General features: G+C 44.8%; 1 long non-coding RNA gene across 2 annotated transcripts in view; it reads left to right on the forward strand.

Moving 5' to 3' along the window:
• Nucleotides 1-17,458, forward strand: part of LOC137354350 (uncharacterized) — a 75,925-nt gene extending 58,467 nt beyond the window's left edge. Inside the window, exon 5 of one of the 2 annotated variants that reach the window (XR_010970386.1) lies at nt 14,545-17,458. This is a non-coding gene — a long non-coding RNA (uncharacterized lncRNA). Of the gene's footprint in view, nt 1-8,091; nt 8,354-14,544 lie in introns of those variants that run through there. The other variant, XR_010970389.1, reaches the window with a different exon arrangement.
• Nucleotides 17,459-18,201: the final 743 nt, after the last annotated feature.

Raw genomic sequence — 18,201 nt, forward strand, 5'->3', positions numbered from 1 at the left:
AAAAAGGAGACATCTGTTAGAGAAACACATTTAATGAGAAGTAATCAATAAATATACATTGCACCCGTGATAACGCATATGTGTCATGGTTTTTTTTAGCCGCTTGCATGTGCTGTTTCGCTGTGCAACCTCAGCACTAGCAGCTTGACTGGAGGGAGGCTGCTGATCAGGACCCCCTTTGGATTTGGATGACTTGGATGGTTGTCCTCTGGGCGCCTGAGGCCTGGAGGGCCCCGGCTGCCTGAGGGCCTCCTGCACCTGTGCAGGGCTCTCCCCAGATGTCGTGGCTGCTGGAGCTGGACTCACTGGTGGAGGGGCTGAGGAGCCGGTGTCCACATTGGAATCGCCCTGAGGGGAGACCCCACATATGCATGGCTGGCTCGCCTCTTCCCTCTGAAGGATTGTGGGAACCTCGCTGCTCTCCTTAGAAGGATCAGGAGCAGAGACACTCTCCAGGCACCTGGTCCCTCTCTCACTTAGCCACTGCTGCATCCAGCTCATGGCCGAGGCAAGAGTTTGCAGGTCAATGCGCATCTGTGGGATGTGGCTCTCCATGAGGGTCACCATCCTCTCCATGGAGGAAGCCATGCGCTCATTTGCCTGGGACTTGGCAGCTGTCATGGCCTGGATGGACTCCCCCATCATCCGCTCATGGCTGGGCATGGCCTGTGGCATCGCCGCCAGATGTTGCCTTACCTCTCCCTACAATTCCAACATGCCCTGTGCTGTCAACACCAGAGGGTCATCATCAGCCCAACTGTCTCAGCCTCAGCCAGCTGCTCAGGCGCGTGTGTGGTGCTCTCACCAGCTTGTGACCCAGACTCTAAAGCCAAATGGATTCCCACCGAGGTGAGTGTCACTGTGCTGATGGAAGGTGCGGGAGTGTCATGGGACGCTGCAGAGGTGCCGGCACTCTCCGGGGCCTCTGATGCCATCTCGGAGCGTCGCCCTGCAAGATACAATGTGGAGAACACAGTTTTAGGTTCACAGGTGTACATATCACTAATATGACAGCATTGTGTTGACAAAGGAAATGTTTCGAATAATCATTGCATTTGTCAAAGAGATGTATGTTAACCCCAGAACCCAAGCTCCACTTTCTGAAATGGAACGTCCTCCCTGACTGCCACGTAGTTTGAGGGCCTCCTCCTCAGCCTGGGATAATGGTCGGATGTCCAGCACCCCTCCTCCAGTCCTGGAGGACTGCCTCGCATTCTGCGCCCTCTTTGCCTCGCATTGTGCGCCCTCTTTGCCTCGCATTGTGCGCCCTCTTTGCCTGGAAGAGCAAGGATGCAGATGTATAATATTGCCAAACAGCAACATGATGCTTTTCACAACAGGAGCGCTAAAACAACAGGTGAGGAACAGTCAGTGTGTCAGACGCACTCAGCCTGTCATGTAAGTGCCATGCTCTGGGGTGCAATGAGAGTTGATTCTTTCACACATGCAGACACCCATGTGGCATCAATCCTCCCCGTCCAGCCCCCCTGTGTTTGACATGGCAGTGGCACCCATGTGCCACTCTGTGTGGGCAAACCCAGGTCAGATGGGGGCCCCATAATATCGTGCCACTTGCATTTGCCGTGCGAATGAGGTCGTTCATCCTCTTGCGGCACTGGACCCAGTAGGGGCAGGTGACCCCACGGCAGCTTACCTCCTCTGCAATCTCCATCCAGGCTTGCTTGGTCAGGCAGCAGGGCCTCTTCTTGCCATCGCAGGCTTGCCCGCACAGCATGGAGGAGAGTGAGCAGAGGGGCATCGCTGAACCGTGGGGCCACCCTTCATCGCTCCTCTGCCATCTCTGGTGCCTTTCTGGGCTCTTGGTTTCACAATGTTGTTCAACAGCTCCTGTGCTGACTTCTCAGCTCCAGCACCGAGGTTTTGGCCACCCCAAGCATGCTAATGAGCCGCCACATCTGGAATCACGGGGGGAAAGGTCAGATGTTACAGGTAAGTGTTTTTGGGGTGGGGGGGAAGGGCGAATAATTAATCTAATTGTTATTGGGGGAGGGTGGGAGAGGGGAAAAAGAAATATATTTATTTAATTTAATTCAATCTGTCTTTAAATATTGTAATAAGCTGGTAGGGCTGACAGCCCTATAAAAATGGCGCACAGGCAGCTGACGCCATTGCTGGGGACAGACAGCCTGCCCCTTCCATGTGAATGAGGGGCAGCCTACCCTGGCTATTTAAATGAGCCGCCGTGCTTGAGATTGCAGCAGCTCTTTGGTTTGCAGCCTGCAGGGGCGGCCCGCCATTTTTGGAGCTTGCTGCCGAGATTGACAGCGAGCTCATCGAACCCAGCCCATAGAGTCGTAGGGCTGGATTTTATGGGCCCCCCTGAGGCAGGGTCGGAGGAGGGGGATGCCCATAGAATCATGATGGGAGGCAGGGTGTGGAGGGCCCAACTCCATGCGATTTTGCCAGGGCCAGGATAGGCCACTGACAGCCTTCCTGCCCAGAGACCTACTGAGGCCCTTAAGTCGCCTATTAATGGCCATTTAAGGACCTCTTACCACCGCCATCAACATGTTCCCTCTCCTCCTGGACGTCACGCTCACCCTCCCACTCCCTTCGCCGGGGCATTCCAGACTGACCCTGGCAACCCTGTCTCACTTACCTGAGGTCTGGGCTTTCACTGCTGGGCCTGGGTCCAAAGCCTCTGAAGTACTGGCAGTGGCCACCGCTCCCAATGGCGCTACTGGCTCTGCTGAGCTGCCGGCCCTGTGATTGGCTGGCAGCTCTTGGAGCAGGATCACTGTTTTAAAGGGATGGGAATCTCGGCATGGAACTCTTAGGCTTCAAAACACTGGAAGATTGCTTTGTGGGGGTGGGGATGGGAGCATGAAAAGGCCGCAGCAGGGATCCCCTGCCTTTTTGGCCCGGCGCCAGGAGCCCGACCTCCTCCACAAAACTCAGCCCATAGAGTCATTTATGACACAAAAGATGGCCATTTGGCCCATCAAGTCCATGCCAGCTCTCCATGGCTATCCAGTCAGTCCCACTCTCCTGCTCTATCCCTGTAGCCCTGCAAGTTTATTTCCTTCATGTGGCCATCCAATTTCCTATTGAAGTCATTGATTGTCTCCACTTTCACCACCCTTGGGGGCAGCGAGTTCTAGGTGCTTAAAAAAGTTCCTCCTCATATTCCCCCTGCATCTCTTGCCCAAAACCTTCAATCTGTGTCCCCTAGTAGCACCATTAGGTGAGGACACTTTTTCCTTTTCTAACTTATTTAAGCCAGTCATAATCTTGGAAACCACTATTAAATTTCCCTTCAATTTCCTTTGTTCTAAGGAGAACAACTCCAGCTTTTCCAACCTAACCTTGTAACTGAAATCCCTCAACCCTAGAACCATTCTGGTAAATCTTCTCTGCACCCTCTCAAGGAACTGGATCCTTCCTAACTGGATGCAGTACTCCAGTTGGGGTCTAACCAGAGCTTTATTAAGGTTCGACATAACTTTCCTACTTTTTACTCAATGCCTCTATTTATGAAGCCCAAGATCCCATATGCTTTATTAACCACTCTGTCGATATGTCCTGCCACCTTCAAAGATCAATGCACAAGAACACCCAGGTCCCTCTATTCCTGCATACTCTTTAGAACTGTGCCATAAAGTATATATTGCCTCTCCCTATTCCATCACCTCACACTTTCATCTGCCACTCTCTACCCATTCTGCTAGCATATCTATTCCCTATTGCAGGTATCATCCTATTGCATATCATCCTCACTGTTTGCCACATCTCCAAGTTTGGTGTCATTGGCAAATTTTGAGATTCTACTCTGTATTCCAAGATCCAAGTCATTTATTCATAGCAAAAAGAGCAGTGGTCCCAACACTGACGCTTGGGTAACACTACTGTCTATCATGCTCCAGTCTGAAAAACAACCATTTGCTACAACTTGCTATTTTCTGTCCTTAAGCCAATTTTTTTTATCCAGTTGGATACTGACCCTCCTATTCCATGAACCTCAATTTTGTTAACCAGCCTTTTATGTGGTATCTTATCAAACGCTTTCTTAAGATTCATATAAACAACATCCACTGCATTCCTTCATCCACCTTCTCTAATACTTCAACAAAAAATTCAAGTAGATTAGTCAAGCATGAACTGCCTTTTACAAAGCTGTGCTGGCTATCCTTAATTATCTCGAACCTTTCCAAGTGTCTGTTGATTTTTTTCCCTGATTATTGTTTCTAAAACTTCAGCTACCACTGATGTTAAACTAACTGCCCTGTAGTTGCTAGGACTGTCCTTACACCCCGTCTTGCATAAGGGTGTCACATTTGCCACTCTCCAATCCTCTGGCACCTCCCCTGTATCTAGGGAAGATTGGAAGATTATAGCAAGTTCTTCCATTATCCCCACCCCCACTTCCTTTAGCAACCTGGGATGCAAACCATCTGGACCAGGCGACTATTCTACCCTAAGCATAGCCAGCCTTTTTAGTACCTCCCCCATCTCAATTTTTAAATGGGAATAAACATGTGGAGAGATGTGAAATGGGCTGCCGAGTCACTATCATCCATTCGACACAATTGTGCAAAGTCAAAATGACCCACAGAATTCTAAGTACCCACCTTTGTTTCCCCTGTTGCTCCATTTAACTGCTTGGCACCATGCTGTTGCACTTTTACTACTTCTTCTGGGGAGACTGTTTGGGCACCTAAATTCCTGCTTGGGATGCAGTTGCCAATTCATGGCACTACAACACATACACAGTGCTAAAATTAATAGAAACAACAGAGGCCTTCAAATTTTGCATTACAACACTCAATTATTCATAGGCAGCTGAGAGTATTAAAACCAAGTCTCCATAACAGAAAAATACAGCTAGAGCAATCAATTTCCCACATGGGGCTTGACTTGTACCTGACCCTTTAATGGGGCTGCTGCCTTTGAGGCCTCAAAAGCTCAAACTTCCTGTACCCAGTGAGCTTTCTACTGATAGCGCTCTTCCTCGTGCACCTGATGTCCTTCCACTGCATTACACTGAAGGCCTGGAGGAAGATCACATTACGTTTTTCTAGTGTGTTTCTTTATATTTGGAAATGTATTCGTGCATGACATTAATTGTGCACAATGTTGTCTTTGCATGGAGCCGGACTAGTTGGATGAGTCAGTTGTTGATGACTAGCTGACCAGCAGATCCTACAGCTCAATGATCTCAGCATGTAGATCTGTACTGGGAGAAGATGTTGGGGATGTAGTTCTATGAATGTAAATGTTCAGGTTCCTGGTCAGGTAATTCCAGAGAACATTAGCCCAGGGCTCTGAATCTGTTTGGACTTGTGGTTTTGATGCCCCAACAGGGAGGCGTGGTTTTACTGCGACCATGGTGAGAGTGGGGACAAGGGGAATAAAGAGCTTGAGTCCAGAGGAAGTATTCAGCACCTTTATGAAGATATGAAGGACAGCATGGTATGTTGTGTGTGGATAAAAAGCCTTCAATGGTGAAAAGGTGTTGTTTTCCTGCACAGTACCTCCTCAGTTCTACTGATTTTATTCTGTTTGTTCAGGAGCTCAGGAATATTGGTTTTCTTGCATTTGGACATGGCTTTCTGCAGGACTGTTTCCTTATTTTGGTTGTTCAAGAATTTCACCATTATTGACTCTGGTTATGTTTGTGTTTAACCCAAGGGATGAGAGTATGATGTACTCATTGAATAATGAAACCTGTATATTTGAGATCCATTAGCTGATCAAGCATAGTTTGAAGGAATATAGCTGTGTCTTGGGCCTCCCCCATTTTTTGTTCCCTGAGTGCTGAGATCATCCAGTTTTTGTGTGACAATTTGGTATCATAGGTTCCATTTACTGTTTTGATTTTTAATTGCATTGATTTGTGTCTCTGCTGCTTCTATGTGGTTCCCTGTTTGTTTGGCTGAAGATATGCCATCTTCACAGATGGGCAGCACAGTGGCGCAGTGGTTAGCATCGCAGCCTCACAGCTCCAGCGACCCTGGTTCGATTCTGGGTACCTCCTGTGTGGAGTTTACAAGTTCTCCCTGTGACTGCGTGGGTTTTCGCCGGGTGCTCCGGTTTCCTCCCACAGCCAAAGACTTGCAGGTTGATCGGTAAATTGGCCATTATAAATTGCCCCTAGTATAGGTAGGTGGTAGGGGAATTGAGGAAAGGTGGGGTAGGAATATGGGATTAGTATAAATGGATAATTAATGGTCGGCACAGACTCGGTGGGCCGAAGGGCCTGTTTCAGTGCTATATCTCTAAATAAAACTAAATAAATAAAATTCACAAACATTGCTATGATATTCCAAGTGGCTTGAGGATCTGGGGCAGAGAGTTTCCTCCTGAGTGTTAGCTAAGGTGCTCGTTGAGTGGTAGGATGGAGCTTGTGCCTGTGCCGAGTTCTCCACATACTCTATCGCTACTGGAGGAAGTAGTTCGGGCATTGCCCTCTTTTGAATTAGCTGTTGAGCTTACTTCCTTGGTGTGCTGTACTGCTCCAGAACCTGCCTGAAGATGGCTCTGGATGAGGCCCGCCACAGACCTTGACACCAGAAGGGACTAGCCCATTCCTCCTGGTGGCAGCGAGGCATCGTGGCAGCCTCCCCGCCGCTGGGCGACAGGACCACAATTTTAATCTGCAAATCATTTAAAATAATTAATTTAAACTTACGTTGCCTCCTGATGGGTTGTCCCGATTTTCAGCACAGCGGCCGGCATTCCCGCGTCTTCGGATCCCCATCTGGGGAAATGAGGTGCTACACTGATGGAGACGGGAGGGAGGTAGGTTTATCAGGGCGGGGGAAAGGGGGAACGGGGTCAAATAAATGTCATGGGTATAGGGGATGATGGGAAGGGTTATAGTTTAAAGTTTATGCAGTTTGTGGGGTGGGGGGGGGGGGAAGGTCAGATGGTAAAGGTAAGTGTTTGTTGCGGGGGAGGGCAAATAAATGTAATTGGTATTGGGGGAGGGGAGGGGCAAAAAAATGTACGTAATTTAATTAAATCTATTTAAATATGCCAGTAGGACTAACAGCCCTTTAAAAATGGCTTCAACGCCTGCACAGCCTGCCCCCTCCACGTGATCGCATGGAGGGGGGGGGAGGTGATGGCCTGCCCTGGCTATTTAAATGAGCCTCCACTCTAAAGATTGCGGCGGCTCCACGCTCCACGCCAATGAAATCGGCGGTGGGCATATAAAATTCAGCCCCAGGTCTTGCTGCATCCTAGCATGGACTGCTTTAGTATCTGAGCAGTTTTGAATGGAACTGAACATTGTGCAATCATCAGCGAACATTCCCGCTTCTGACCTTATGACAGAGGGAAGGCCATTGATGAAGCAGCTGAAGATAGTTGGGACACCCAGGACACTGCTCTTCTACATTGGTGCATCTTCTTTATCTTTGCCTTGCTGCTTCTCATATTTGCAGTTTCTATTTTCAGCTTGAGTGATATGTCTATATCCAGTAGCTGTAGCTCACGCCAGCAGTCTGTGATACAAATAATGGGCCTGATTTTAACTCTGTAAGTGGCTGTGATTTGAATGAGTTAAAATCTCATGCAAGGTCTCTAATATGTAATTTATGGGTTCCTCCTTCATAGATAAATCACATAAAATGCCTTCTCTCTAATGCATCTACTGGCAAAACATGCATTTTAATCGGCTCCAAAGATGACATGCTATGGGAGGTGTAATCCAGCTCCTTGAGGCCAGTGTTAATTATATTTAATTGTATGCAGGTGGTGGGCATTAACTGGGGATTCATTTGTGCTCCTGTAAAAAGGAGCAAAATGAAACGATAGTTGTTGGGTGAGGCGGTGCATTTTTGTAATGCATATCTCTGTAAATGCTTATAGAAGTGCATGAAGACTAGATCCAGTTCTATCCTTCACCAGCTGGCTTTCAGGAGTATAACAGTCCATACTTGTTAGTGTCATCCTTGGTTCAGCGGTAGTACTCTGGTCTCTGAGTCAGAAGGGTGTGGGTTCAGGTTACACTCTGAGACGAGTGCATTATCTAGGTTGACACTTCAGCTGAAACTACTGACATGCTGCACTGTTGGAGGTGCTGCCTTTTGGGTGATCATTAAACTTAGGCCCTGTCTGTTCTTTCAGGTGGATGTAAAAGATCCCACGGCAGTATTTCGAAGAAGAGCAGGGGAGTTCTCACCATTGTCGTGGCCAATATTTAACCCTCAACCAACATCACCAGAACAGATTAGCTGGTTATTATCACCTTGCTGGTTTTGTGGGGGCTGGGTGTGTGCAAATTGGTCACTGCTTTTCATACATTACAAAAGTGACTGCACTTCAAAAGTGCTTAATTGGCTGTAAAGCACTTTGGAATGCCCTGATGTTGTGAAAGGCACTGTATAAATGTGAGTTCTTTTACTGAAACTGTTGTATGCTTGGCTAATTCTCTCTGTACTTCCTCTCAAGGGCAATAGGTTTGCTATTATGAATACTCCATTGAATGACTCCGTGAACATTTGTAGTGACAGGGCTAGTCCTGATTGCGACTTAATGGATTCTAGCAATAGGCAGCCCTGCAAACACAAATCTGCAACCGCAGGGTCTTAAAGTGATTATTATCATTGAAAAATTCATCCACACCAATAACTTTCTCGAATCTAGAACTAGGGGTCACTGTTTAAAAATAAGGGGTCGCCCCTTACATAAGACTGAGATGAGGAGAAATGTTTTCTCTCAGAGGGTCGTGATTCTTTGGAACTCTGTTCCTCAAAAGGCAGTGGAAACAGAATCTTTGAATATTTTTAAGGCAGCATTAGATTCTTGATAAGCAAGGGGATGATAGGTTATTGGGGATCGTGGAAATGTGGAGTAATCAGTTCAGCCATGAACTTATTGAATGGCGGAGCAGGCTCGAGGGGCCGAGTGGCCTACTCCTGCTCCTAATTTGTATGTATGAATGCCATATATTCGACCATTGTGCTCCCAAATCCTCCAGTTGGAAATTTATGCCAAAATTTCTTGAAAAATAATTAGAATATGCTGCAACGAGAATTGCAGCATTTTGGGAGCTGCCCGTCTAATGACCTAAATAAAAGCTGGGATGTGATGCTACTCAAGGCTGGAAGTGGATAGCATAGATGCTTAAAGGTTGAACCAATGAGAAGAAACAAGCACAAATTCAAATTATAGTGAGCTATTGCACCTGAAGCACTGATTTTATATCTGTCTGGTTAGTTCATTAAATGGAACAGTGAAGGCCCCTTCCTTGAGGTTGAACGAACAATACAGAAGTCAGAGGATTTTAGTCTTAATTTACTCAATGGGTTTGCAATCCTGGTGCTATTTCTGATCTGCTGTTTGGCCACGTGATTACTTACGACTACGTTCACAGAAGTAGGACTAAGAATTCTAATTACAGATAAAAAAGTCACATGCAAATAATAGTTCAAGGCCAGGAATTGGCAACTTGATCCTGCTGGGTAGATATAATTTCTGTTGCTTTTGCACTTTGCACAGTGACCCGAGACACTGTTAAAACTGCTGCACTGATGAAAAAAATAAAGCACAATTCCTGTGATTGCACCAACACTATCTAGTTTGCCTTCTGCCATTATCGTAGTCATATGATACAATCAATCTCTATCAATTAGCCCATGATAGACATGAGGGGCTGAATTAAAAGGGCCGATTAAGGCCACTCAGCAGAAGCTGACTGGAATTTTTCAGTAAGTGTGTGTGCCCCACACTAAGGCCCAAACACAGCCAGGCGGCCTCCTGACAGAAGATTGGGTGGTTGGGGGAGGGGGAGGGGGAAAGTGCTCCATCCCGCTAAGAATCCCCCCCGGCACCTGCCATAGCCATAGGGCCACAGCTGCGTCCACTTGCTATTCAGTAGAGGTATTGCCCCTCCATGTTGACAACCTGGCAGCTGTGGCCCTTTTTACCGTTTAAAATCACTTCAGAGGGTGCCACCATCTTGCGGCGTCCGTTCTTTCCTACCTGCATCGGCAGCGCCCATCTCTGACGGTTTTGACCTGATCTGGCATCTTCCAAGGTTCTACCGAGCTTTCTGCTCTGTAGACAGCGTCAGACTTTTCCTTCAATTGTCTTCCTGTTGCTGGCACCATGCGTGGGCACAGGCACGAGGTTCCCAACACGGTCTGGAAATTAAACAACCCCGCCTTCCCACCTTAGACAGGGGGTCCTCAATGCTCCAATTCCAGTCACTGCCTGCCAGAATGAACATAACCAGCAGGGCGTGCTGTTTAAGTTTATGGATAGATTACTGTTGAGCTGTGACTATGGAGTCCCTGGTGGCAGCCTCCTATTTGAGACCTTTAGGCCAATGTATTAATATGGTCCTGATTGTTGGATGAGATATAAATGTTCCCCAAGATGCTTTCTCTGGTCCAGTTCAAATAGTACTGTCGGATCTTTCACATTCACCTGAAAAGGACGATGCAGTACTGCCTCAGCACCATGCTGAATTGTAAGCCCAGAATTGGTGCCCAGGTCCTGGCAGGGACGAGAGCGCTCTCACTGAGTTAAGCAAACACTACAGCACATTAGCGATTTAATTGGAAACCGGCTTAGCAATTAAAAAAAAGCACAAGTGATGATAAATGATGATAGCCCTAACTGGGAGCCGATTTTCAGTACTCCACAGTTTGTATTTTCCATTGGGTGCAAGTTACATACAATTGTACAGCACAGAAAGAGGTCATTCGTTTCAACAGGTCTGTGTCACAGTTAATGCTCCACATGAATTTCCTCCCAACTCTCTTCATCTCACCTTATCAGGACAATCTTCTCATCCGTTATCCCTCATGGACTTATCTAGCTTTCCCTTAAATAAATCTATGCTATCCGTCTCAATTACTTCATGCAGTGGAGAGTTCCATATTTGTACCACTCTCTAAGTAAAGAAGTTTCTTTTGAAGTCTGATGGGAAGTCAGGTCATATGCATGTTGATCCCCCGACGTCTAGTACGCTGACCCTTTGTGAATTTCTGGGCTCAGCCTAATTTTAATGTTGGGAATGAACTCCAGGCAATGGGAAGTGTATCTCATTGGCAGCTCTCTGATGGTGAGTGGTGAAATTGCATGCAGTTGCAGGATTTAAAGTCGTAACATTACAGTAGCTGCTAAATGAAACCCAGTAGTTAATAAAAATATCAAGATTCCAATATTCAGTCTATATAAATCAAAGGGAAACTGGCCCACCTTTGCCCCTTTTTCCTAGCATATTTGAACTCCATGTTTGAATCCTGCCAATCAGGTTTCATGCCCGTCGCAGTACTGCAACAACTCAAGCCACTAATGACATCCTATGTGACTGTGACAAAGGTAAACTTTCCCTCCTTGTCCTTCTCGACATGCCTGCAGCCTTTGACATGGTTGACCACACCATCCTCCTCCAATGCCTCTCCACTATCATCCAGCTGAGTGCAACTGCTCTCGCCTGGTTCCATTCTTATCTATACAATTGTAGCCAGAGATTCACTTGCAATGGCTTCTCTTCCTGCTCCCGCACTGTTATCTCTGGTGTCCCCCAAGGATCTATCCTTGACCCCCTCCTATTTCTCATCTACATACTGCCCCTCAGTGACATCATCCGAAAACATACCTTTAGTTTTCACATGAACGCTGACAATGCCCAGCTCCACCTCACCACCCCCTCTCTGGATTCCTGCACTGTTGCTAAATTATCAGACTGCTTATCTGACATCTAGTACTGGATGAGCAGAAATTTCTTCCAATTAAATATCGGGAATACTGAAGCCATTGTTCTCGATCGCCTTTCTAAACTCTGCTGCCTTGCTACTGACTCTATCCCTCTTTTCCATAAATATACTTTATTCATAAAATTTGTAAATACACATTACAAAACAATTCAAATTGGACATTTCATGAAGTGCAATAAAGATCAGTTTCTTTTACTATATTACAAGAGGTACCTCACTATCCATACCATTTCAAGTTATATTTACAATGTATTTGTGTTATATACCAAAAAACATTCTCTGGTGCTTACAGCCTGAGGGGTTTTACACAGTTTCCAGCCACTTATTCCTCTCCCTGGCAACAGTTGAGATTAAGCCAGTCTGTTCACAACCTTAGTGTCACATTTGACCCAGAGATGAGCTTCTGACCTCATAGTCATGTATTCACTAAGGCCACCGACTTCCACCTCTGTAACATCACCCGATTTCACCCCTGTCTTATCTCATCTGCTGCTGAAACTCTCATTTGTTACCTATAGACTTGACCATTCCAATGCACTCCTGGCTGGTCTCCCACATTCTACTCTCCGTAAACTTGAGGTTATCCAAAACCCTGCTGCCTGTGTCTTAACTTGCACCAATTTGGGTTCCCCTATCACCCCTCTGCTCACTGGCCTTCATTGGCTCCCGGTCAAGCAACATCTTGATTTTAAAATGATCATCCTTGTTTTCAAATCCCTTCATAGGCTCACCCCTCCCTGTCTCTAATCTCCTCCATCCCCACAACCCTCCGAGGTATCTGCACTCCTCTAATTTGGGCCTTTTGTGCATCCCAGGTCTTAATTGCTCCACCATTGGTGGTGGCACCTTCAGTTGCCTAGGCCCCAAGCTCTGGAATACCTTCCCTACATCTCTCTTTCCTCCTTTAAGACACTCCTTAAAACCTAACTCTTTGACCAAGCTTTTGGTCATCTGACCTAATATCTCCTTATGTGGCTCGGTGTCATACTTTGTTTTATAATGCTCCTGTAAAGCACCTTGGACAATTTATTACGATAAAGGCACTATATAAGTTATTGTTGTAACACAGTGCCTAGGAACTGGACCATACATGCCTAAGGTTTATAAAATGCCCAATTTAACTTTCCTGTACATAAGCAGTACAAAGTATTTTAATGGAAATGTATCATTATTATCACTGGATTACAGTATGAACCTCAGTGGAATGAGTCAATTTCTTACTCCATGGCTGGAATTTTACGTTGGGTTAGAGGCCCCGCCCACAGGCCAAAAAGCTGGTGGTGAGCCTGCCTTTGCTGGGCGTGGAATCCATGCCGTGATTTTATGTGGCCCAGGTTCTTAATTGGCCTCGGGTGGAACTTCTGCCCCTGGTGGCAGGAGATCCTGCCTCCAAGTGTTGCCGGCCAGTCAGACACACACACACACACACACACACACAGACAGAGACAGAGCCAGGGATGTGCAATTTTGTCTGATAACACTCCTGTGAAGCACCCTGAGACATTTTACTATGTTAAAGGCACTATATAAATACAAGTTGATGTGTTGTTGAACACAGCATTGGCGTCTCATCTGCCTCAGTTGATGTACCATTGTTTAGTCTCAGATTCATGAGGACATTTCACTTATTTTACTGTCGATTCCTGTTGCACATTTCCATCATTTGGAGCAATTGTCAGCACTATTAATCTTCCACAGTTAGCTGATATCCTTTACCAAACAAAATAACTGTCAGTGTGGTTGGTGTAACTCATCTGACATGTAGACACAATGGAGAGATCTTCAGCAAATGTTATTGTCTGTTGTGCCTGGTAATTTGACTTTTTTAAAGTAGGTCATAAGGAGAAAGGTTAACAATTGTGAAGAAGTAAGTATTGAAGCTTTGATATTTGAGTCTGATGAAGCCAACTGCACTCGCCTGTTGCAGCAGGTCACAAACCAGCAGCTCAGGCTGTTGTCCATCCTTGATATTGTTAGGTGAAGGGAACAAGTGACTTAGAAGCATTATGCGTGTGATGAGCATAGCACCAAAGACCCCTGCCTACAGTAATTACACCTTGGAAATGGCACTGCCAGAAATGCTGTGAAGGAAGGTGGCCCTGTTTGATGTCGAAGAGAACCCAACTGTAAAATCCCTGCTGTAACCTGTAAGGATGGAGGATGCTGAGTGAGTGACTATAGTCTCCCAAGTCTGTGAGCAAATGAGGAGAAAGTTCAGTGGCAGTGGGAGAAAAATCAAGGCACCCTTCGCACATAGCATGTCTCCAGTGTAAGTGCCCAACCTCTGCTACCTCAGCAGGTAAGCTGCAAAGCATGTACAAAGCATTGACCCCCTTTTTACACCACTCCTTCATGCAACAGAACCTGAGGGATGCAACTGTAGTGGGAGACAATAATACCATACACTATTGGCAGGAAAAGCACAATGCAAACTAATAAGAAAGTCTGGAGATGGGGTAATCAAGGCACAGAGGGGCTGCTTTCAGGCACTTGCTCTCACCTTGGTGAATGTGCTCTATTTACAGGCCAAGGATGCTTATAATCATTGCAAAAGAACCAGGACAGATGGTGGACCAACCTGAACCAACTGACAGAGTTTAAGAAGGACAGTTGTCACTATTTTATTGTCAGGAATCTATAGAGGGCATTGGCATGGGAGAGTTTTGAAGTGTGGTGCCACCACCAAGCAAGTTTCCTTCATTTATTATGATCTCATTCCTTTTTGAAGTTCAGACATCAGGAACAACATCTGCAAAGCAGTTGTATGATTCACTTAAAACATCTCATGATCTTACCTGTTTTCAAAGATTTTGAATACAATGTAAATCCTACTTCTATTCTCTTCATTCAGATCTTTCCCAATATGAGGAAGCTGGAGGAAGAGGTCCTACTGCTCCAGACACTTCACAGCATGTTGCATCAAACAGTCCACCCGTGGCAAGAACCCTGGAGCATGTAGTCAGGTGTTAGAGAAACTTCCAAGCCTGTTTGTGAAGAAGTCACTGAGACTAGGATGCTTTGGTGGAGACTGTTCCTTGTTTGCCACAGAGCATACCTCTCCACTCCTAACACCCAGCCAGTGCTGGCTGCCTGTTCTTTAAATGTACAGCTGAGTACAATCAACACCTAAAACCTGTTCACCTTATTACCTTCAACTACTAGGTATTTAACATCCATTAATAGAACTTATTAGACACGAACAGATTCCCCGCTTTTCTTTAAATTAAATACATATATATAAAACGAAAAGGAAGAGAGACAAAATAATGATACATTTTTCTGTATCTTACATTATTATACCATTAAACTTCAACAGCACCAGCCATTAACATACTGTATATTCTCCTTTTCTTAAAAACAAAAAAAAGGTGTTTAAAGAATTATAAAGCAATCTTGACATAAAAAAATGTCCATGTTTTCCAAACTCATCATACCACAAGACAGCCCTTTTCGAGGACATCCAACAATTTCTTTGAACAAGCACTTCTCTTTGTAAAATAATCCGACAACTGATGACCTGCATCGACCCATTTTATTTTGGAAATATCTTTCCTTTCCAACATCTCTATTATACTCGCGAGATCAATCCTCAACCTCTTTTCAGTGACACTTTGTCGAATGGTTATCTCTATAACATTCAGTAGGAACTTTTTTCTCCAAGTGCCTCTTATGTTCCTTTAAAATACTCGATAAATACATACCCATACCCAAGGTGCTTTTAACTATCCTTTTTATTTTCTTTGATTCCCATGCTAATGGACAACATTTATCATTTCGTCCCACCAAATATATAATGAACCCTGCTGTTCTCGAATAACCATCGGGAAGATTAGCATGTGAGGCGTCACTAAAAATTACTAATTTCATTTCTTCTGGGTCATCCAATGCTGGAAACTTGAATGTACATTTGTCAAAACTCAATCTCTTCAATGTTTTATTTGCTTTCAGCACTTCCCCAACAGTAGCATGTTTCAGCATATTCGAACACAGCGTTTAATTGTCCAATTAAGCTCTTTATCTGGTCTGTTTCTTCCTTGGTTGCCGAGTCTTCCTTTTGTGAGGATCCTATTAACATTTTCTAGATAAGACTGTTGATTTAGGGTTACACCCAACTTAGTCTGCCTAATATTCAACCCTATATATTTAAAAGCTCAGGAAGCCCAACTTCCAATTTTAAATTCCCGTAGAACTTTATCTACCACAAATTTCTCAAATGCCACAGATCCTCCCCACAGAAAATCATCCAAGTGTATCAAGAAAATGCCTGCTAGTTTTTGTTCATGGTACTAATAAAACATTGCTAGATCCGCTTTTAGCTGAATACAATCAGATTTTAGTAGGATGGATCTAACTGGAAAATACCACACCCAGGATGCATCGTTTAGCCCATAAACACACTTGTTTAGCTTCCAGAATTTCCCTTCTATATCGCCAGCTTCTTTTGGAGGCTTTAAATATACTTCCCTTTGAAATTTCTCCCCTTGCAAAAATGGAGTTTTGATTGCAATGGACTTACATTCCCATGAATTTGTCACTGAAAGGGCTGGGAAAATCCTCAAACTTGCATTTCCTGCTGTTGGGGAGTCCATTCTAACTTCCTAGTTGCCTAGTCATTCCTCAAATCCCTGAGCTACAAGTCTGGCCTTATCTTTATATGTACCATCGGGAAGTACTTTCTCTGTACTGATCCATCTTTGGGACAATGCTGGTTGTCCTCTATCTGGCACCTCTGTGTATACGCCAAACTCTCTCCAACTGTCAAGCTCTTTATGTTTTGCATCGTTTACCAACTTACTATCTAACTTGTCAGTAGCCACTAGATCTTCTCCATTGAAAGGGCTTCTACTTCTTGTGGCACTCCTTGCCTGCTGTCTGATCCTTGCTCTTGCGAAACCACGTCCCCTACTAGAGTTCCTATCCCTTTCTGGACTGCTATTACTCAACCTGTTTCCGCTACAACCAGACTTCTTTTCACAAGTTTGTGACCTTTTCCTTGGACTTTGATCATCTTCAGGCCCACTGTCTGAACTTACACTACGTTTTCTGGCCTTCCACATTTTTTCTTCCTTCTGCCAATCCATTGGTCTGATATCCTGTCCTTTGTCTTGTACATTCAGTTAATGTTTGTATTTCCCTGTGGCCTTTCCTGCCCTTCCCATAATGGTGGCTTCCCTCCAATTACTAGCCCCTTCTGGCAGAAATGTCACTCTAGTCCCAACTTTCAGTAGTTGACCTTTGGGATAAATGGCCTTATCTGGATCCTCACTATCACTTGGTCCACTCTCAGTTAGCCCATTATCTGCTACAATCTGTTGTTTGTAAAGTTATGACATATGTGCATGCAAAGTACGTGGTGCAGCACCAGTGTCCATCATTTGTTCAAATTCTGTCAATGTATAATCAGTTGCAATAAACTGTGAGGAATGTACTCTTATGGTTTGGTTGCCACGTTGCAAAATAACCATTTTACCATCAGTGTCTATAACTTTTCCTGGGCTTCTCCATTCTTTCTGCCCTTCTCTTTTGTAATACACCATGTCCCTGATATTAAAATTCTTTTCTGATGGCCTGATCCAATATCTCAAAGCTCTCCTGATTTTTTTCCCCTGAAACATCCACCTTAATAAATGCTCTTCTCCCTGCCTGCATGGCATTCAAATGTTCCGCAAAAATTGAACTAATTGTAGTCCTCTCTAAAGCCGGGGGTGATCCCACATTACGGAAGGTATTTTTGGATTCCTGCTATAAACTAATTGATAGGGGCTGTAACCCCCAATCATTTGAAGCGTGTTTTTCACATGTACTGCCCACTCCAGAACAGTCACCAATTTACAATTTGGTTGGTCAGCTAAACATTTTTGGAGCATTTCATCAATCACGGTGTGATTTCTCTCAGAAATCCCATTACTAAAAGGACCTTCTGCTGCTGTGTGCATTGCTACAATATTCATATTTTCACACATACTCCGGAACTCATCATTGGTAAATTCTCCTCCATTGTCAGTTAGAAATCTATCCGGTGCTCCCAGTCTCATTCCTATCCATCTTTCCATTATTTTGTCCACTATTACTTTTTTGTCTTTACTATAAATTACTGTTAACTGACTGAATATATTCGCTATGTCTATAAAGTGTAGAAGAAAAATGTTTTTGTCTTTATCCCACACCTTCAAGTCCATTGCTATGTTTCATTAAGGTTTCTTGCTAATGGGAGACTCACTGCCGGTCGCGATGGCATCCTCCTGTATTTTTACAGATATCACATTTTTCACTGATATCGTTAATAAGTTTAATGGAGTCATCATCTATTACCCCTGCGTCTTTTAACAGAATCTTCAACCTATGACAAGATGCATGTGCAAACTCTCGATGTAGTTTTGAAATAATTTGCTTTTTCTTCTTTGAATCCCTACCTCCAGATGCCATTAATACCTCTTTAACATCCTGCTTAGAGATTTTAGGTCTCGCTAAAGGAATACAATAATGTCCCGACTGTGTAAACTGCAAA

Source organism: Heterodontus francisci, chromosome 3, assembly GCF_036365525.1.
Source record: "Heterodontus francisci isolate sHetFra1 chromosome 3, sHetFra1.hap1, whole genome shotgun sequence".
In the NCBI taxonomy this organism is placed as follows: domain Eukaryota; kingdom Metazoa; phylum Chordata; class Chondrichthyes; order Heterodontiformes; family Heterodontidae; genus Heterodontus; species Heterodontus francisci.